We start from the raw sequence: 22,577 nt of genomic DNA, 5'->3' as shown, positions 1-22,577 counted from the left end.
GGAATTGCCTCTTCATCACAACAGCTAAAGCTGCAGGAGCCCTGCCCTCTTTTGTATCTGGTCAAGAGGGTAGGGTTCCTTCAGCTTTAACTGTTGAGATGCAGAGGGAATTCAACAAGGTGCTGCACGCCTACAAATGACACCTGCTGAAACTCCCTTTTCTATACAACTGTTAAAGACACAGGAGCCCTGTCCTCCTTTTCATATGGTCACCCTACTTATAGGCCCATTCCAACTCTACTATTCTATGATTCTATGATAATCAGAAAGCTTCTGAACTCCTTCATGCGGTTGTGCTGGAGGATGTGGGGGAGTGCGCAAGCCTGTGGTTCACCTAGCTGATTCTCATAACACTAACCTATGGGTGGGCCAGGAGAAGGGGGCATGGCTTCCTGAGGTGCATGGAAACCAACCCAGTAAGAAGAATTTCCTATTCTGCACCTGACGATGAAGGAGGCAGCGAACTCCAGTACTCAAAGAAAGGAAGTATTGTTTTCACTACTGTCCAAAAGTAGCTAGGACTAAAAACATGGGAACAATGTATGTAACACTAGAAGTGGGAATTTGTTTTTAATTTTTTTTTAAAAAAATATAATATTCTTATGTAGAAAGGCCCCTAAAACTTTGTTTAAAAATTGAGGGTGTTGTCTATACGATACTACTCTTATGGTTAATTTAATTGTTTGTTTTATAGCTCCTAAAGGAGGCATCCTCTCCAAAATACATACAACACAATAAATGTTCTTTCTTTGAGAAAGTTTGCCGCCTCCTTTGTCATTAGTTTACGGTGCCTTTCCCTCCACATTCGTGCCTATTCTGCATCTGACCAGGGTCCACCAAGTCCTGCAATTCTGTCTCCACCAATAGCCAGCACCAGTGGAAGCCTTTCCCCGAAACTGTGTGGCTTCAAAGAGTACCTGAACACACCAATTTCATAACTTCAGCAATGACATTTGAACATCTGGATAGGTTTCAACTGAGCGGTTTATCATTAGGCTTCCTCGGTCTTGTTCAGCATCCCACTGTGAACCATAGAAAACCCAAAGACATATATTGCTCCCCAGGGCTGAAATGTTACATTTAATACACCCACCCAATGCTAATCTTCTCATTGCCTGTAAACAAAGCAAATACCTCAACTACTTTAGTGAGGGACTTTATTAAAAATGGGTGGCGGATGGGAGAGATACTGGCCAGATTTTTCCCCCTGGGCAATATTTTGCTTTTGACATTCTGCACCTCTGGTGTAGGCAGGGCCAGCCCTACCATAAGGCAGAGTGAGTGCCTCAGGCATCAGATGCTGGATGGTGTGGAGGGGGCAGCAGTGGCAGTACCCTGACTGTTCTCTCTGCTGGAGGACAGTGGTGTGTATGCCATGCACCCCCCTAAGCTAGCCTGCTGCCCTCAGTTGAGGAAGAGGATGCCGTCCCATCACCGATGTTGACATAAAACTCAACTGCCAGTCCAGGCAGCTTCTGTAGCTGGAGTGGGGCAGGGAGGTGCCATCTTGTCCTTTGCCTCAGGTAGCAAAATATTTGGGGCCTACCCTGGGTGTAGCCAGTTCTGAGCTCGATGAACTAATGGTCTAATTCAGTATATGGCAGCTTCCTCTGTTGCAGTTTAAGACTGAAGTATAGATACACCCTCTCAGGGGCACGAGCTCCTCTTATAGAGAAAAGGGCTTTGGGGAAAGATGGGATGTTCAAAAGCCCAGTCAAGGAAGGGTTCCGTTTGGACATGTGGACGGGGCTGATCAAGGTTGCACCTGCTGGTTTTGCCTCCAACCTCTTCATATTGAAGGCTCACACACTGACACACATACACCCACCCAAATGCACCTAGGAAACCAGGCTTTTAAAACTCAGCTAAAAACTTTTCTTTTCCCTATAGCTTTTAAATATTGAGTTTGTTCTGACTCTATACTGTTAGCCTCACCCTACCCGGTGCCTGTTTATACTTCCCTGTGCCTGTTTGCATTCTCTTTCCCTCCTTACTGTTTACTACAACTTTATTAGATTGTAAGCCTATGCGGCAGGGTCTTGCTATTTACTGTGTAATCTGTACAGCACCATGTACATTGATGGTGCTATATAAATAAATAATAATAATAATAATAACAGGCCCACTATCCATAACTTTCTGTTTTCCAGGGTATCAGATGGCAGGTATAAGAGCTTATGCATACAGGGCTTTTTCTGTGGTGCCCCCCCACCCCGAGTATGGAATGATCTCCCCACTGAGGCTCACCTGGCACCAACAGTGTCATCTTTTCAGTGCCAGGTTAAGACATGAACCTTGAACACATGGAAATTGGATGCAGGACCAGCAGGACAAACCCTAGACAGGCCTTACCCTACCTTCAAGTTAATGCCAGGACAGGGCTAATGACCTTTGGAGCTCAGAACATTCCTATTCTGACCCACATTATAATGTATAACATCCCCCCTCCCCGCCCCTGCGTGCAAGTTTTTGGTAATAACAACTCCCACTGTCAGGTCTCTACCTTCACTAAGAGACAAATCATCACTTCATAAACTCGAACTGGATTTTCCATTCTCTCTGTCGTTAATCAACCATTTGCCACCTACTGCGGTGACGGCACCCTGATTATTAGTAAGGGTTGTTTGTACTACAACACCATTCCCAATAATTAGGGGTAATTAACTACAGCAGCAATCATGTTGCAGATGTATAGAGCCAGATATTTTAAAGGTGCAAATCATCTTTAGCTACATTATTCATATTCTAGGAAGGTTTCATTTGTTCCCATGGCTACACTTAAAGCCATCCCAACTTCTAGCTTGACTTATATTAGCCACTGGATATGCATAATTGGTTGGACTTACCTATGCAGACATTAACGAGCGTGAAAATAGCCTGCAACCAGTTGCCTTTGGGCTGATTTCCCAATCACTCTTTCCTGTAGTCTGTGCTACAGCCTGCCAGGCAGGATGGTGGATGAAGATAGAGCCAGCCTTACTAGTAGGCAGAGGGAGGCAGACACCTCAGGTGGCAGATGATGGGTGCTGTATAAGGAGCAGCAAGGGCAGCACCCTGGCCATTCCCCTCTGCTGGAGGACAAAGCTGTGTGTTCCACATACTTTCCCCTGCATCCTGTAAGCTAGCCTGCAGCTCTCAAGTGAGATAGAAGATACTGTCTGGGTTCAGACAACACGATAACCCACACTCAAGAGTTAAGTATGGATTGTGGTTGAACTGTGAATTGTGGTTGAACTGTGGGTTATTGAGTTGTCCAAACCCAGCTGCACTAACAAACCGTGCTGTTAGTGTATGAACTATGGGTTGTTACTCTGTTGTCTGAACCCAGTCACTCTAAAAAAACATGGTTTGTTAACCACGAACAACCCAGAGTTGACAACCTAACAGCAAACTGTGGCTTCTTCTTATTAGTTGCCCATGGCAAACCCACAAGCAGGGCATGAGTGGAACAGCACCCTCCCAACCATGTTCCCCACCACCTGGGGTACATAGGTATCCTGCCTCTGATACTGAGTTCTAGTATTATGGGAGAAGGAGAAAAATATCTCCCTGTCCACATTCTCCACACCATGCATCATTTTGTACATCTCTATCATGTCTCCCTTTAGCCTCCTTTTTTCCAAGCTAAACAATCCTGGCTGTTGTAACCTTCCCTCTTAGGGGAGATGCTCCAGTCCTTTGATCATTTTACCTGCCCTTTTCTGCCCTGTTCCTTTTTTTAGGTGTGGTGACCAGAACTGTACACTAGGGGCTTTTCAACATGTCAGCCTGTGGGGGGAGAGAGAAGTATGCCCTACAAATCATTTTAAACAAACGCAGCCTCCTTATCATGCACAGGTAAGGTATATGAGGTACGCTGGACTATCGCCAGAGTTCAGAAAGGCTGCAACTTGGTGATGGGTGGCACAGACGGATTTGCATATGTAAAGGCAGAGGATGTAAAGAGAGAAAGAGGCAGGGCGGGTGAGAGGAAGGGAGGGAAATCCATGTCAGAGATGCCTGGCTATTTTAGTCCCTTGTGATATCGGCAGCTGACCCTCAGCAGGATAGAGCAGATGGGACTGGGACTGAGACACAAGCAAAGGCGAGTTTCTGCTAAAGCTGCATCCCTGAAACAAAATAGGTTATTACAGGCAGAGAAAAATGATCCCAGAGGCTTGCTGCCTGCGTTCATAGAAATAGCTTCCTTCCTGCCACCTGCCCATGGGAAGCTGATGGCCTTCGAGGCTAAACATTGCTTCACAACCAGCCTGCTTCTCTGCTGTCATGTGGGCAATATGATAGACCAATGGGCCAGAGACCGGCGCAGAGGGATGGGTTCACTCCTTCTGCCCCCTTCTCCCTGTGCCACTGCCCCAGCCTTGAGAATGGTGTGGTGCAGTTTTATCCTGGAATGCCATTATGCGATCAGAGTCTGAACTCAGGCCTGTTTATTAGCTGCTGCTGCTGCTGTTACACTCAGGGTATTGAGCCCCAACATGTGTTCTGCCAAACAAGTACACAGTCAAGGAACGAACCACTTTAAGGAGTGTCAGCTCCTATCTGTAACAGCCTGTGTTGCTTTATCAGGGATGGGCAACTTGTGGCCTTTCAGAGGCTTTGGCCTACAACTCCCATGATTCCTCACCATTGGCTATGCTGTTGACTGAGGAGCTCCCTCAAGTATCGAGGTCCCAAGCCATTCAGGGCTTTATATGTCATCACCAACACCTTGAATTCTGACCGGAAGGGTATAGGCAGCCAGTGCAATTCCTTTAAGACTAGTGCTATATGGCCTTTTCATAATGTTCTGGACAGCAGTCTAGCTGCTGCATTTTGCACTAGCTGCAACTTCTGAGTCGTCTTCAAGGGCAGCCCCACATAGAGTGCATTGCAGCAGTCTAATGGAAGTTGTAGGCCAAAAACATCTGGAGGACCACAAGTTGTCAACCCCTGTCTTAAACCAGTGTGGTCTCCAGGGTCATTACCTGGTACTTGACCTTTTTAGATGAAGATGCCAGGAATTGAACCTGAGGCCTTCTGCATTCAAAGCAGGCGTTCTGCAATTGATCTATGGTGCCTCCGCAAAAAGCAGGTACATCGTAGCACAGATTTGTGTCAAGGGATGAAGGTGGGCAGGGATGGATGTGTACTGGAAAAATGCTCTTGACTTCTGGAAAACATTTCATCGAGATCCACTAGGTTTGTGGTATAACATGATAGAATTTTGGCAAAGCATTTAATCCATTTACATCATGTGTTGCACCCTTATAAAGATTCTCTTGGGTGGGTTTTGCTCCAACTCTTGGTCTGATAGAATCTCAGCCTGGTACAGCAGCTTCAGCTTGCTCTATTTGATTAGTTTTACTAATGCAGGGAAAGGAATGACATCAGATATGCAATTCAATATGTCTACAATAAAATTAGATGAGTCAGGCTTCAGCTCCCAGCCACTGGAGAAAACGTGGAACGCTGTCTCAGTAGGAGACTCATTCAGTTATTATCCTCTCTTACGTGCATCTGAAATGTAATTTGATTCTGCCCTTAATATTTTGATGCCCATCAGATCATTGGCTTAGCTGCATGAGAAATTCCATCCTACTTTTTAGAAAGAATCGAAATTCAAAGCGTGGGATGAAGATAGGAGCTACCTTACATAATGTCTGGCCATGGGTCCGCTTAGGACAATATTCTCTGCTCCAAGGGTGTTGAACTGCTTTCAGCCCAAGGTCTGAATACAACTTTGAAGAAGTTCTTAGGGGGTGCATTCCAATGGTAGGTGGGGCAAAAGAAGGCGGGACCAAAGGCCAAAAGGGTAAGGCCAAAATGCCAGTATGTTTCAGCTTAAGGTTCTTGCTGCCACTAAACCTTAGAAGAGGCATTTCAAACTTTTAGAATGGGGAAAAAATGTGCACAAAAGCCAGGAAACCACCACCTGATTGGTGTTTGGGTGGGGGAAGGGGTGTGGCCTTCTGGAAACCACTAGGCATGCGGTTCTGCGCCCCTGGTCTACCACTAACTGGCAGCAGTTCTTCATAGCCTCTGGCAGAAGTTCTTTCCAGCCCTATTAACAGAGATTCTTTAACTGGGGAGGGTCCATAGCACAGTGGTAGAGCACGTTTTGCATGCTGAAGCTTGAAGACCGTCCTTGAAGGAAGGGTCCAGTAAAAGCCTGTCGGGCATAATGGGAAACTGTCCATTTAGTTGATAGGCAACTGCCTTGCTTTGTTAGTCTGATTCAGCTTAGAGGATAGCTCCTTGCATTTGTACTTCCTTCAAGTGTGAAGAGATGTCTATTTACTGAATAAAGCTTTGTGGATTACATGGCAGAACTCTTTTTTTGTCTCACATCTTGACAAGAGGACTTGGAATCATGACAGCCTGTAAGGATGTGGTCTAGTGTATGTCCAGCAGAACAAAATTCCACAAGCAGGGGCCACTACCAATAAGGCCCTCCAAATTAATTGACTTATAGGCGGGCATATAAGTAGAGCTTCCAATATTTATCTCAGAATATGGGTAGGTTGGTATGGATGAACCTGGACCTAAACAATTTAGGGCTTTAAAGGCCAATACTGGTACTGTACATCGGGCCAGAAATTTACTGGGAACGCAGGCAGCTGGTATAACATAGATGTCACATGATCTGACTGCTGAGCACTTACCAGTACCCAAGCCATTGGATTTTGTGCAAGCTGAAATTTCTGAAACATCTTTTAAAGGCAGCCCCACATAGCACCTACAACAATAATCTAGTATGGGTAACTCAGGAAAGTCATCTTCAGATAGGGCCACAATTGGTGTATCAGGCTGAGCTGGTAGAATGCACTCCTGACCATTGCTGCAACTTGAGCCTCCCCAGTTAGTTCAGGAGAACTAGAAAACCATGAAAAACCTTTGCCAATCAGTGTCAATAATACTGGGCAAGATTGGCCAATGGTCTGGCAGCTTCCTATGTTCCTATGAGATATTAGCCACAGAATATTGGATCTTCTGCATGCAGTGCAGGTGCTCTACCATAGAGATTTGTCCCGTCTCTCCAGCAATGCTTTTGTTGTGATTCTGGTTCAAGATAAAAGGCTGAGAATTCTTTGTTTTCAGCAAAGGGAGGTTTGAAACCTGGTCACCTTAATTTCTATGAATTTACCACAGGCTACATAGATAAGAGGTTTGTTTTCCCTGTTCCCTTTGTCGCTAAGGACTTAGTGAAATCTCTCTCCCTTTCAATAGCCTGCCCGCATTTCCTAACATTTAATTTAGGGCAAGGGATAACGGAGTGTTTCCAAATGGTGAATTTGTTTGTCTCCCAAATGTGATTTTGCTCTCGGTTCAGAAACAAACTAGACTCTCTTTTTGCAAGAGTCTGTGCTTTGATCAAGGATTGATGGCAGGTATACAACCACACAAATGATCATGCTCTACTTCTATGTTTTTTGCTCGCCAAGCGATCCATGCAGAGGGCCACAGAAAGAAGCAAATGTAAGAAACCAAAATAATGCAGCCCTTAATTTACTACCCTTTAGTAAATTTAGAAAGCTCTGGCGTGGGCTGGTCCATGAAGTCATGAAGAGTCGGAAACGACTGAACAAATAAACAACAAACCACATTTAGAACAAGGAGGGGATGTGCGTATTCCGTGATTATGTGAAGGTATGGCCAGGCACCTGCCAATGGCCCATGCCCCAGCAGGGGCCCAATCACAAGCACCCCTGGAGTTGCTCCTCCTCTTCACCATGGCAACCTGCTTGTTCACCTGTCTCTCAATCTGGCCCAGTCTATCATGTATAGCCCTGCTCCCCCTGGGTTGGAAGAAGGTGTTTCAGGAGATCAATCAGAATCAGACTCTGAAGTAGAGGAGTTGGCGCCAGAAACAGGCCGGCCTGTACCAGTGGAGGAGAAAGCTCTCACAAGCTCTTCACCAGCTGGGAGTGAACCCTCTCCAGAGCTTATCTCTTCAAGGGCAAACAATACACAGTCAGTGAAAAACCAATATTCTTCCTAGGGGGAGAGCACAGAGAAGTTAGCCAATCCTAGACTACGTCGCAGACTCAAACGGGCGGAGCTAAAAGGAGGCGAGAGAAAGTCAGCCCGGCTGGCATCCAGTCAGAAGCTGCCTCACTCTCTCTGAAGTTTAAGAGTCCTAAGAAAGAGCTTTCCATTCTTCTTGAAAGGACAATTGTCTTGCTTAGTTTACATAGTTTTGCCTAGGGGAAAGTTCCTAGAGATTAGGATTTCCAGCAGTTACAGATGGGGTGTCAGTGTCTTGCTCAACCTTTTGCCTTTCCTCATAACCAGGAAATGCAGACTAAATTATGGTAAAGAAGCAAACATAGAACGTCCTAATTATATATACAGGTCACAGAATTCAGCCTCTCACCATCCAGAACAGCAACACACAGATATGTAAATTGTTGACTTTAACCCAAGAAGCTCCTAATTCCTTTTCAGCCATTACACTATTTCCATATAGAGTAAAGCATGACAATTGTGGAATGACCGCCCCAATGAGGTCTGCCTGGCGCCAACATTGCTATCTTTTTGGTGCCCAGTCAAGACTTTTCTCTTTTCCCAGGCATTTGGCAGCATGTGATGAATTTTAATCGACCCCAGATCTGGTTTTTTTAGTTTGGCTAATTGCTCAAAGTTGTTTTTAGAAGTATGTTGTCTCTGTGTATAGTGTCTGCTGTATGTTTTTCTGTTTTTGAATTTTGTATATCATTTTTAATGCTTTAAACTTTTGTAAACCTCCCAGAGAGCTTCGGCTATGGGGCGGTATAGAAACGTAAATAACAACAACAGCAGCAACAACAACAACAACACACACTGTTCAAAACCAATTTTCTGTAGGGATATACTAACTGGAGATATGATTTTTTAGGGCAGAATTCTAGATCCCAGTGTTTAGCCTACATCCATACAATTTCTGAGATATTCCGCCCCCAATATCACCCCCACTCACCGATACATTAAAATCATGATCCTTTTTATTGAAGCAGTTATCCACCTTCTTGCTGGCATTGGAAAAACCCTCTCCAGCTCTGTAATTTTACAGATGTAAACGAATTAAAATAAAATAAAACCTTGCGAGTTACAGCACAGTACGCCCCGTTTTCTTTGACAGCCTGCCCTGTCGACCTAATTTATAGTATTATGGAGCTGAGTAAATTATTGATACAGTAACATAAAGGGAGTAGAAAATAGGAGCCATGTGACCTGCTTGGAGTCTTTCTTGGCAGGATTTCCCACTCACTGTTTTTATTTTCTGTAAATGCCTGGCTTTCAGCATGATGGTTTTATTGAAGGAGGGAGAAGAAAATGAACATGGGGTGATGCTGTGTTCAGAGACATTACGGAGCACAAAAGAGAAGGGGGTGGAGAAAGCAAATACACCAGGGTTTGGGATTTGGACCTATAAGCATAAAGCCCACGGGCAAAACTAATCCCCCACGTGTGGCAGGAGCCAAAGTGGTAAGGAAACCCGGGGCGGAATATGAGGCTGTAAGAGCAAGCCGGCTCACACTTCACTTTCACGACGCGATTGTGCCTCGGTCTTTATGAATTAGTAATCGTTTATGAAGCTGTGACATGCAAAACACTGACTCATTTTCCCTCCCTTCTCAGCAACCGGTGGTGTAAAATAGGAGTAACTTCTACTGAAGCAATTACTCAGAGCAGAACCAAATGACCAGAATGCTCATGTGAAGTGGTTTGCTGAGATGTCTCACTTCAAGTTGAGATGTTGCATGTTTAAATGCTCCAATGCTCTTTATTTATCTGTATGCATAGGCAGGTAGGTAGCAGAGGGTGGTGGCTCCAATGTCAGTGGGGCGGTGACCAACTGAACATGATGAGATATTTCTGTAATTGACATTTTTATATGCTTATATGGACATAGGCTACATTGGAGCATTGGCTGCATTTGCAAGCATATTCATTCTAATAATGTCAGTGTGCAATGAATCTGCTTGGGGTTTCAGCCAGAACTCTAAAAGAGGAGTTCTGACTGAAACCCTGAGCAGATTCACTGCTCACTGACATTATTAGAATGAATATGCTTGCAAATGCAGCCAATGCTCCAATGTAGCGTATGTCCATATAAGCATATAAAAATGTCAGTTACAGAAATATCTCGTTGTGTTCAGTTGGTCATTTTTCACTTGACAATGTAGACATTATAGGCTTGATACATCAGGCAACCTTAAACATATGCACCACCAAAAACTGTTTGTTATTTGGGACTGACCCCAGACTAGTTCTGCATTTGGAAATGTACCAAAGAACAGTCATCAAAGTCCACTAAAAGACTGTGCAAACAGATTTGGGCCACAATCCAAAGAGGACACTTAGAATCGTGACAATTTTATATCATTCTTTTCCCCACAACCCAGCCCTGTTAGAAATAAAGCTGGCATGCATTTAAGACACAAGACTTATGAATCTCATGTCAGTGAAAATGACTGTGAAAGCAGTCTTTAGACTGTGAGTCTTTGGAAAAGAGAGATTCAACAGTTTCCTATTTTATGTAACGCTGTAAATATTTATATGGAGTCCCTGGGAGCTTGAGAGAGAAGACAACGCTTCTAAATAAATTAAGTCAAACTGCAGCATCAAAAGCCATTGCGCGATGCCATTTTCAGATCAACTCTGTTCGCCATAAGTGTACAGAAGGAAATTCAGGCTCTTTAGACAATGCTTGTTACCCAGAGTCCCACGGTTTTGACAGGCATGCCGGTGAATGCAGCAACTGGTTGACTGATACCAGGTCTAAGGTTTCCGGCTTCTGGTTTCCTTCGTGCCCAGGCAATTTGTCTCTTCTGGATTGCTGTTGCTGCTAGATTCATAGTCACTTCAGCACCTCTTAAGAAACTGCTTTACACCAAGTCAAACTATTTGTCTATTTATTTATAATATTTATATACTGCTCTCCATCCAAATGATTTCAGAATGGTGTACAACAAATAGAATAAAATAATTAAAAAATACCATATGAAAAATTACTATTTTTAAAAGAACAAAGTACTGATAACACCTGAGTTCAGATAAAAACTGCGGCCAGTCATTCAAGGAAGACTTCCTGAAACAGCGACATTTTTAGTAAGTGCCAGAAGCTATAAAATGTTGGTGCCTGCCTGACCTCCAAATGCAGGGAATTCCATGGGAAGGGGGCCACCACACTGAAGGCTCTTCTCCTGGTGGACTCCAATCCTGGTCCCAAGTTGTTTAGGGCTTTGTACACTACTATCAGAACCTTAAAATTGGCCTGGTAGAGAATAAGCAGCCAGGCCAGTTCCCTCAGCAAAGGAGTTGCATGCTGAAAAGGGACAGCTCCCGACAACAGCCAAACTGCTGTGTTCTGCCCTAGCTCCAGCTTCCAGAGCAGCTTTAAGGGCAGCCCCACATAGAGTGCATTGCAGTAGTCTAGTCTTGAAGTTACTAATGCCTGTACCACCATGGCCAGGCTATCCCTGTCAAGTCCAGCAATGTCTGCTCTGACCAGCTACTGCTCTTCAGAATCTCTGGCAGACGTTCTTCCAATTATCTGAAACCTGGTTCTTTTAACTGGAGATGCCAGGAATTGAACCTGGGCCCATCTACATGCAAAACATGTCCCCGCCCCCCCCGCCCCCGAGTGCCTCTTCCCAATTTGGACCACACTTTTGGTTTCAGCTCTGGTTTCAATTCCTCCTTGTTTAATGTAATTTTCCTTGTCTTGACCCACTGGTTCATCTCTGCTGTGGACATGGGATCAGGCCTTTGGCCTTTAGGGTCTCTTTACCTCAGCAGTGTGTGAACCTCGGAACATTAAGAGTAATTCATCTCATAGTGTGCAGATAAAGCATCAGGGCAACACCAAAGACAGAAACTCCACCTTTTGGGGTGGGTGGGTGAGGGGGAAACATCCTGCTGCCCAAACTCAGCTATACTAAAATCCTGGATTTCTTCACTGTTTCCTGGAAGTGAAAAGGGTGGAGGTGTTAAAGAAAGCAAAGGTCAGAAAGACTGTGTGAGCCTCATCAATTAACGGTCTAATCTTACGCCTGCTTAGAAATAAAAAAAAGCCCTACAACTCTCAGAATGCTCCAGCGAGCCAAAACATGCATAGGATTGTGTCTTAAGTCTATGGTTAAGATCACTTAACATACAGAATGTTACCCTGTTAATTTAAATTAGCCTTCCCCCAACCTGTTGCCCTCTAGATGTGTTGCACTACAACTCTCTGGTTAGGGATGATAGGAGTTGTAATTTACCATATCTGGAGGGACAGGTTGGGGAAGGCTACTTTAAAGACAAAATAAAGAAACGAATAAAGAAACTGGAGGAGGAAGAGGGAATTGGAATGGGGTATTACGGTTGAAGGGATTTGTGCCAAGGCATTAAGGAACTTTCTCCCCTGCTCTGAAAGACAGCTTTTCCCCCCCTTTCCACTCTCCAAAAACACCACCTCCCACTATATAGCAAGAAAATGCTCAGGTTTAGAGCTGGCAGAGAGTCTCAGACCTAAGCCCTCTAGTGCCATATAGCACAGCTGGGAAAGATGTCAAGGAGCTCAGAAAGAAAGAAAAAAAGTGTCTCTCAAAGATCCAAACAACACTACAAGTCCCTTCTTCCAGGATGGCTGGAGGCCTGAATAGTAGCACTCCTCCTAACTCTGGGGATACATCACAATGTTTTGTCGCATGTGCCCTTGTCATGCTTAGCAGCGACTGATGAACCTATAATCCATGCATTAGTTCAATCCCCTTTTAAAGCCATCTCAAGTAGCACAAAAGGTATGCCCTCCCCTCTGGCAGAAGCAGACCGCTAGGACTCAAACCAGGAGCTGCAAAAGACACACACATCCCTCACTGATCAGATGTCTGCAGCTGGGAAGCTGTTTGCACATAGATTGCCACTCCATGCCTATGTTCAACTGATTGGCACACCTTTTGCCCAAGTCACTTAAAATTGTAGCTCTTCAAATATACACAGGCTTATCACAAGAGGTGGGATTGCCAAGCAGGGCATGAGAATAGTCCCTAGGAGAGAGGAAAGCTCAGCATAAATGGCCTCATGTAGCAGTGCTAAAACATGACGGACACAAAATCAGGAATGAACAGTAGCAGACTCCACCTGATTACTATCTTGTTCTGGGTGTATTCGACTGAAACATCCAGCATTGACATAGTACATATAGAAAGTATACAGTCTTGCTGTCCGGTAGAGTTACGAGAATGGAAACTTCAGTACCAAGGACAGCGCCTCTGCATCACAACACTCTCTGGTCTATCCAGCTTTCTCTCTGTGAGCCAGAACCAAGCAACTATTCCCTGGCACACGTACACATATTTAACTTCATCGTTGTTCTCTTTTATTTAACATAAGCACCCCCAAACCACACACACACCCTGACACACACACAAAACAGGGGGGGGGATCATGCCTCTGCCCCCAGAAGACTGCAGCCTGTTTGCACTTTTATATTGCAGTTTGAAGCCATTATATTTTATATTGTGTTTTACGTTTAATTATGTGGTTTTAATTTTTGTGCACCAGCCAGAAAACTTCAGCTATTGGAAGGAAATAGAGTCACAGAGGCCCCGTTCACACAACATGCTAAACCATGCTGCTTAACCTCAAAATGGTTAACAGAATCCATTAACTTTAATGCATTCCATTAACCATTTTGTGGTTAAGCAGCATGGTTTAGTGTGTTGTCTACCAGAGGATTGTATTGCTCCTAGAAAGTACTCATGCCTCTTTCATGGAGGTGCTACCTCTGTCTTGAGGGTGATATTCAAGGTCATTTAACGTGCATTCATGGTGTGTGTTTTTAAAAACAATGACGTCTTTTGTGGGCTTTTATCATGAAAGGTAAAACCCACCTTTTTAAAAATTGCACTCAGCCTTCTTAGTGCATTCTGAGGGAGAAAATTATATCTTCTTTTTCCTGGTACAGGGGACACCCTCCCTGAGGAAATTTGACTGACCCCAATGTTACAGACCTTTCAGCACCAGGTTAAAACATTCATTATTTGCTCAGACATTTAAAATTGGTTTTATTGCTTCTGTCTGCAGTGTTATGATTTTGTTACCTCCCAGTTCTATGTTATATGAAGGATGATGTGTTCTTTTTATTAGATTATAACTTTATTACTGAACACTGCCCTGGAATCTGTTAGGACGAAAGGCAGTCTAGAATTTTAAAAACATAAGTACATATATTGTATAGACTTGGGTTTTGCCCTGCACTCAACCAACATATCCTTTTGTCCACAGTTCAACATTTCCTTGGTGACATCTTTGAATATCCTGATGTAACATCAGGATGTTACAATATCCTGATGTCTCTGATAAAAGCGGAGTTTCTTAACCCATCATAGGAACATAAGAAGAACCATACAATTTTTTGTGCAATCATACTTAGAACACCGTATACAATTCTGGTCACCACACCTAAAAATGTATATTGCAGAGTTGGAAAAAGTGCAGAAAAGGGCAACTAAAATAATCAAAGGGCTGGAGCAACTCCCTTATGAGGAGAGGTTACAATATTGGGGACTCTGTAGCTTTGAGAAAGGGCGAATGAGAGGAGACATGACAGGGGTGTACAACATTTTGCATGGTGTGGAGAAAGTGGATAAGGAAATATTTTTCTCCCTCTCTCGTAATACTCAAAACTGTCCCATGAAGCTGATTGGTGGGAGATTCAGGACAGATAAAAGGAAGTGCTTCTTCACATAGCGTGTAGTTAAACTATGGAATTCACTACCTCAAGATTTAGCAATGGCCACCAATTTAGATGGCTTTAAAGGGGGATTGGACAAATTCCTGGAGGAGAAGACTATGTGCTATGCAAAGAAGTACTTCCTTTTATTTTTCCTGAATCTCCCACCAATCAGCTTCATTTATTACATTTATATACAGCCTTTTCCCCTCTATAATCCTCCTCCTCTCCATTTTATTCTCACAACAACCACCCTGTGAGGTAGGCTGGGCTAAGAGTCTGTGACTTGCCCAAAGTCACCCACTGAGCTTCCACGGCCAAGTGGGGACTAGAACCCAGATCTCCCAAGCCCCAGTCGAACACTCTAGCCACTACACCACACTGACTCTCAACTTGGAGGTTTATTGGGCTGTCATGTCTAATAGTCGTTAAAATACCCATACCAGGAGTGAAGAAATTCAGGCCCAGGGGCCAGACCTGTCTCTCTGAGGTTCTCCAGATGGCCACACATCATGCCACTGGTCCCCCCTCCACCATCAATCATTTTCTGGCTTTGGTGCAGTTTTCTTCCCATTTTAAATGGTTGAAATGCCTCTCCTATGGCTTAGTTACCGGCAGTAAGAGCTTTTAGCTACACTATGCTGGTATTCTTTGTATTTCTGCCTCCACACCTTTGTTCCCAGCCCTGGCCGCCACTAGAATGGGGTCCTAAGAGCTTCTCCAAAACTGAATTAAACTCTTGGGTTGTAAGAAGTTCCCCATGCATGAGCCATCCTCTATGAATTTGTTTAAAAAGCATCCAAGCTTACAGCCAGCACCAAGTCTGTGGTAGCGAGAGCTTATGACATAAGAAAACACACATGAATCCTGCACAAAAGCAATATTATCTAGAAAGGTCCTCTCCAAAGAGTAGATCTATACCTCATGTTAAAGCTGACCTGCATCTCATTTTTTAAGAGAGCAGATCTGTACTTCACTTTTAAGTCAAGTAAGTGAACTGCTGAACTTTGCAACGAAGTAACTAGTGCCTAAATTTGTTTTTTTTCTCTTCCCTCGCCATCCCTTTTCCTTTTGTATCATGTCTATTATTTATTTATTTATTTCATTTCTATATTGCCCAAATAGTTGAAGCTCTCTGCATGGTTCACAACAATACATACACACACACACACACACACACACACACACACACACACACACACATATATATATATATATATATATATATATATATATATATAAGTTTAAAGGGCTAAAAACAATTCCAATAAATTACTACAGCTGTTCAGAAGCTGGCATAAATGCCCCCATCATATGCCATTAAATGCCTAGGAGAAGACAGCGCCGGCACCAAAAAGAAGACAATGTTGGCACCAGATGGGCCTCAGTGGGGAGATCTTTCCTTAATCAGGGGCCCACCACTGAAAAGGCCCTAACCCTTCAGACTTTAAGCCTGTGGGCAGAAACTGTCTTATTTCTTACCTCCCGCCTTGGGAGGTTCTGTTTTTACTAAAGGATGGAATAAAAATACTATAAATAAATACCATGAACACATTTATTTGGTGGTGGCCATTGACAAGTAATGTGTACCTTTCTGAGTGCTGGCCAGACAGTGAGCAAAAGCCAATCACAATAAATTGGGCATAAGACTGAGGAAAGAGCTACCTCAGTTCCTTTGCAAGTATACCTGTATAAGGCACAGACAGGCAAACAACATTGCCAGACTTATATCATCAGCTGTACTCATAAAACCTTTTATGGGAGCATCTTCAACATGTACTGTGTGCAGCAGTCCCAAGGTTTCAACACCCGCCTGGGAAAGATACTCCTGTACCACCAGTTGCTGCATGTCAAAGAGGATGAGTCCAGCAAGTATGAGACATTCATTCACTGCAGCCCTTTCCTGGGAGGGGCTGTATCCTGCTCAGTCTCTCCCTGCCACACACTTCTGAAAGGCAGAGGAACCAATTTGGGATCAAGAGTTTGAAGGATGCAGTTGTACCGCCATCGCTGAGAGGGAGAAAACAGTGGCTCCAATAGAAACCTGTACACTACTCTACACGGAGGCAAGCCCAGTGAGAAATGCTTTAAGGCAGTAATCCACTTATTCTGGAGTCGTTTTAATGGGATTCTTCTGGAGTAAACAACCTGAGGTTTATATGTCTATCAGCATCAAACCGCCCGCCCCCCTCCCCACACAAAAAGCTTTCTCTGAAAAGTCTGACTATTTTTTAATTTTATTTGTATTTTTTCACATCAAGAATCAGCAGCCAAATTTGTTTTTTTTGTTTTTTTGTTTGTTTTTTAAAAAAGCCTTATTCTCCTTTGAACAACACCTAGTACAGACTTCCTTAACCTGGTGCTCTCCAGATGCATTATACTACAATTCCTAGCATGCCCTACAGTATGGTTGGACAACAACTTCCAGCATGGCTGGCTGTGGCATGTAATAAATAAAGTAAATAAAATTGTAGTCTAACACATCTGGAGAGCACCAGGTTAGGGAAGGCTGATTTAGTGATAATCCATTCTCTCATTTTCAACATCAACGCTGCCTGATCATCTAGATTTTAGAAGACGGATCTAAGATACTGTATCTGCAGCCTTCTGTCCCATGCTTTCGTTTCTTCTCTTCTCCTCCCAGTGACCACTCCATCCTTTATATTCTTTCTTTCCATTCGCTCCAGAATCACTCACACTGCTCTTTCTCCAATTGTTTCATAACCTGGTTCAAAGAAGGGTGTTGCCGTGTTTTAACGGAACCACAAGGCGAAGGACACATTTATTTCAGTGAGATCCGCCCGTGTTTATCCACTCGCTCTGCTGTCTCTCACTCTCGGTTTCTATTAATCCTCAGCTCATTGGTCTTAAATCCCTCGTGCCCTCTGTTCTCTTTATGACCACGCAGGCAGCTAGCACTTTCAAAAACAAAACCTTCCTATGGCTCCTCCGAGATTGGTCAAGCTAAGACGTTCAGAGAAACACTACAAATTACATCCCTACCTTTTGGGCATTTGCCATGGATGAAAGTGGGTTCACAATTTAAAATCGAAGGAGTAACTCCCTGCCAGTTCTGCATGCCTTGCGGGGTGTGTGTGCAGGAATAGCCTATAAGCCATATGGGAGGAAGAAGGGGGGGGGCAAATCTCTTAAGTGAATCCCTCTCCATGTACATCCCCATTTCCCAGAGGTGGGAAACACCATTACAATCCTCCTCCTCCTCTTTCTGCTGTCAGAACAAACCCCAAAAGACAGCATTTAGGAAACCATCAAAGCTTATTTCTCCCTTTTTTTAAAAAAATGGTGGTGGAGGGAAAAGAGAAAGAAATTGCCCTAAACAGAGCTCAGTGCGATTGAGCGGAGAACTGGGAAGGTCCTGATTGGAATCCAAATCTCATCCCTGCGAAGGATAGACCAGGTGGCCTTCACTAAGCTACTCTGCTTCGTGGCTCATTTCTCTTTCTGCAACCTGGGGAAAAATAAAACTTGCCTACCTTACAATATGGTTGTAAGGATCTCTGAGATCAGATATGAATAATAATAATCTGAACCTTCAGGAAATTCTACATATATTGTTGAGTGTTACTGCTGCTGTAAAAAAATAAGAAGACGAGGAGGAGGAGGAGGAGGAGGAGAGGAAGAAGTGGGGAGAGAGACACTACCAACTATTCCTTTCTGAATCTCTGTCCGTAGGTGGAGTTTGATTTTTATGTTGCTGGGGAAAGAAGAAAGGAGGGAATGACCAGACAGCACAAGTGATGAAGCACTCATCATCTGCTCAGGGATCATGTGCTGAGTGTATGTGTGTGTGTGTATGTATGGGGGGAGGGGGGTCCTAGCCTTTGCCCTAGTGAAACTCCACCCATTCCCCAAACACCCAGAAACTTCTTCGCAAAGACCCTCCCCTGGGTACCACACCACAGATCCCAAGGATGGGAAGAGCGTGCGCAAGGGAGGCAGCCGAAGCTGGTTCCTCATTCAATAAAAGATAAGGGAGAGGGATTTAGCGGCGGGATCCCTCACTCTCCCCCACAGGCTCAACTCTGTGAGGGCCACCATCCCAAGGGGAAGTAGTTCCTCGGACCCGAGGCGCCTCTCCTTTCCTGGACATCCCAAACTGGGAGGGGAGACGCAGAAAAGGTTGATGCCTCGCCTTTCTTCCCTCCACCTCCCCCCCACCCCGGCCCTGTTACTCCCCAGCCCATCCATAATCGCCTTAACCGACTGACAGCAGGAGAGGCGAGCTGGCGAGAGAAGCGCCCGTGGAAGCTCGGCTCCATCACTTACCCCGCGGAAACCGGAGCCCGGGCTGGAGAGAGGCCGAGCAAGAGCGGGCGATGGCGATGCGGGAGGCACGCGGGGTCCTGGTGAGGGTGGAGGCGGTCGGAGGCTGCCGGGCAGGGAGGCGGCGAGCTGCACCTGCCGCTCCGAGACCTCAGTGGCTTCCCTCCCGGGAGAGAGGGCGGGCGGAGGGGGGAGGGGGGAGGAGAGGCCGGCTGTCGCTCCCAGGCATGAGGCAGCCCCCCCTTCTCTCCCCGGCTGCCACTCAAGCCCCTGGTGGGAGGATCCAACGGATCGATGGAGAGGAGGCGGCTGCAGGGGGTGGGGGCTGCTGGGGTGGGGGCGTCGGCAGCAGGGCAGCAGGACCAGGAGCTGCCTTCAGCCCCGACAGCTCCCGCTCCCGCTGCTGCTGCTGCTGCGGCGGCGGCGGCGGCAGCTGCTCAATTATTCAGCGCGCTTCTGCCGTCTCTGCCCCGCCCCGCCCCGGGCGCCACGTGATCCACGCCGCAGCAGCAACCGCGACGCCCCGGCGGCTCCCCGGCTTAGCCCGGCAGCAGCCTTAAGGTGGCCCACGCGGGGATCCTGCCCCGTTGGGGGTCCGGCGGCCCGAGGCTCTCCATCCCCACCCGCCCGGAACCACCACCACCATCCTCCACGCGCAGGCTTGGCTTGTGGCTGATGGAATCAGCCATGGCAGCGCCCCCACTCCAATGCCAGGGGTATTTCTCCTCTTCCTCTCCCATCCGCCACCCAACAAGGAGGGAGGGGAGCTTGATCGATTTCTTTGGAACATTTTTCTCTCCTGGCCTTTACATTTTTTCATTGGGGGAGAAAGAAAGCGGGGGGGGGGAAACATTTCCTCCTTCTTCCGGCAGGCACCCCCAGAACAGCTTCTGCAAGTTCACTTGGGGTGGCTGCGGTCTTTGCTGGCTGCTGCTGGAGGGGAAACGAATACGTCATATCAGAGATGCTCAAAACTTTTCCCATTGGAGGATGTTACAGAGGCGACCCTCCAGCAGGAGGAGGAGGAGGAGGCCTTAGAGCAGGTCAGACTATGTGACCAGTGAGTCTGGGATTGTCTCCTTCAGCCTTCCCCCAACCTGAGACCGCTCCAGATGCCTTGGACTACAACTCCCATCATCCCCAGTTAGACTATTTGCCCTGTCAAGCCAGGAATTATTTACTCCATCCTTTCCCCCAACCCAGCACCCTCCAGATGTCTCAGACTATAACTCCAATCATCCCGAGTCAGACTATGTGCTGACTGCCCCTGGGGATTGACTATGCCATCCTTTCCCCAACCTAGCGCTCTCTAAATGCTTTGGGCTACAACTCCCATCATCCCCAGTCAGACTATGTGCTCACTGCCCAGGGAATTATTAATGCCATCCTTTCCCTAACCTGGCACTCATCTGATATCTTGCACTACAACTCCCATCATCCCCCAGCCAGCATGTGCTGGTGGGATGATGGGAATCGTAATGTGACACATCTAGAGTGCGCCACACATTTGGGAGCGCTAGCAGAGGGCCTTTTTCCAATCAGCTGCTACCATTTTTTTCTTTATATTTTCTTTTTTAATGAACTGTTTTGTTTTGTTGAAATTTTACAATAAAAAAATAATTTTGAAAAAAGAAAGAGAAATGAACAAAACATCAGCTGCTACTTGATCCTCCCTAATTGGAGATTCCTAGATCGAACCCGGAATGTTCTGTATGCAAAGCAGCTGGGTCCCTCCCTGAATAAGCAGTGCCTCTAAAATCCCTCCCCAATTAAACTGAACTTAATTTCCTTTGGATGAGATGGAACACTGGAGATTTAGCTATGCCATCTTGGTAACATGGGTTTTATTTAACAAATATATAAGCAGAGCACAGTGGAAGCGTGCAGCCACTCTCCAGCAAGCAGCCCAGCAGATCCCCAGAGAACAACAGGTGCAGCTTGTACCTGGCTCCCAAGGCTGCAGCCCCGGTTCCAGTTCACTCCAGATGCAACGTTCATCTCTCTCCCAGGGCCAAAATAAAACTCTGACTAATCATAAGCTAGGCAATAACTGAGAGGTGTCTAATTTCAGCACGGGTCTCTCATTGCATTCAGAAGAAAGACTGATTGTTTAATATGAATAATCCCTTTAAAACAACAACAACATGGAATCGGGAGGAGTTGATGGAAGAGGTGGATCCTCCACTCAGCTATGCCCATGTGGACTTGGGCACACCTCTAGGGAAGAGTTTTGGCACTTGGGACCTAGGTAAGAGTGTCAAGGGAGATGGGTCATTGGCACCTTTCAAAAACCCAGGGAGATGGAAGTAAAAGTTGTATGCCTGGTCTTTTTTCTTCAAAATTACAGCAGTAGAAGGGAGTAGGTGGGCTCTGATCAGAATTGGGAATGGAGCATGTTGGGGGATTTACCCCACCCTGTCCTGGTTCCAGTGAAACTGCAGAAACCTGCAGGAGAGAAGCTTCTTTTGGTGCCTATGACAGTTTCCTTCCTGGAGCAATCAGCACCTTTGGAAGCGTGTATGTGGGATAAATTCCCTCCCAGCATGCTGGACTCCCAACTCTCCCCTCTACAGCTATGTAGGAGAAAAAAAGACCAGGTATGTACCTTTTACTTTATCTTCCTGGGTTGTCAAAAGGTACCAATGACCCAATGGGTGCAATCCTATGTATGTTTAGACAAGAAAAAGTCCTACAATTCCAAGCACGCTGGTGGTAGTGGGACTTTTTTTTCTGTCTAAAGCATAGGATTGTGTCCTTAATGTAATCACACATTTAACACCGTACCTCATTTGTCACTCAGTCTCCGTCTCTTCTTTCTATTCAAAACTGCTCTTTGCTGTTTTTCACAGCTGTGCCTGTGGTCTGAGACCCTCACTGCAAGCAAATTGTTCATTCAAGGAGTCGATCCTACTTATCTGGAAACTACAACTCAGGAGTAAAAGATGTTAGTATTCTTTGATCAGACCCTTGACTCCTACTTGGTAGCTCTTTAAGGATGGGTTGAGGAACATTTTTTTTAATCTCAGGGCCAGATTGCTACCCAGGAAACCTCTTAGCAGCCATTTGCTAGCAATCACCATGGCCAGAATCCAAAGTGGATATGGCTAGCTCTGACACACACCACTGGAGATGACAAAGGCAAGCAGATGATATGCTATCAAAAAAGGCAAGTTCCTACATAACTAAGGCAATACTTCATTTTTAAACACACACAGAGATGCACAGATACATACACACGCCTCATTCATACAAACACAAGCTCACCTTTGCTTGTCTCCCTCCTCAGCTGATCCATACAGGTCAGCTGAGTGGGAAATTCTCAGTCTCCCCTCACTCTTCAGCTGACCTCCCTGCCCAGTGCATCATGGTGGGGCTAAATGGGGAGAAAGATCAGTGACTAAGCATGCAATTCTATGTGTGTGTAGACAGAAAAATCCTATAACTGCTAGCATCCCCCAGACAGCATGGCTAGTTGGAGAATGCTGGGAATTGTAGGACTTCCCCCCCCCCCCACTCCTAAACATGCATAGGATCACACTTTAAATCCAGTGAACTGTAGCAGTGCAGATGTGTGTCTACAGGCTTTCAAAGCTACAAAGGGGGCTGCATT

The 22,577-nt window shown here is 45.5% G+C and overlaps 1 protein-coding gene across 1 annotated transcript in view; it reads right to left on the bottom strand.

Annotated features, from left to right (window-relative positions):
* The window catches only part of SLC7A14 (solute carrier family 7 member 14), a 59,949-nt gene extending 40,905 nt beyond the window's left edge, over positions 1-19,044 (bottom strand). The window contains exon 1 of the mRNA XM_063131448.1: positions 18,971-19,044. The gene's annotated coding sequence lies outside the window, so the exon portion shown is untranslated. The remainder of the gene's footprint in view (positions 1-18,970) is intronic.
* Positions 19,045-22,577: the final 3,533 nt, after the last annotated feature.

Source organism: Elgaria multicarinata, chromosome 8, assembly GCF_023053635.1.
Source record: "Elgaria multicarinata webbii isolate HBS135686 ecotype San Diego chromosome 8, rElgMul1.1.pri, whole genome shotgun sequence".
Taxonomy (NCBI): Eukaryota; Metazoa; Chordata; class Lepidosauria; order Squamata; family Anguidae; genus Elgaria; species Elgaria multicarinata.
Note: the sequence above shows the minus strand (reverse complement) of the source record. Positions and strands in the feature narration are given on the sequence as shown.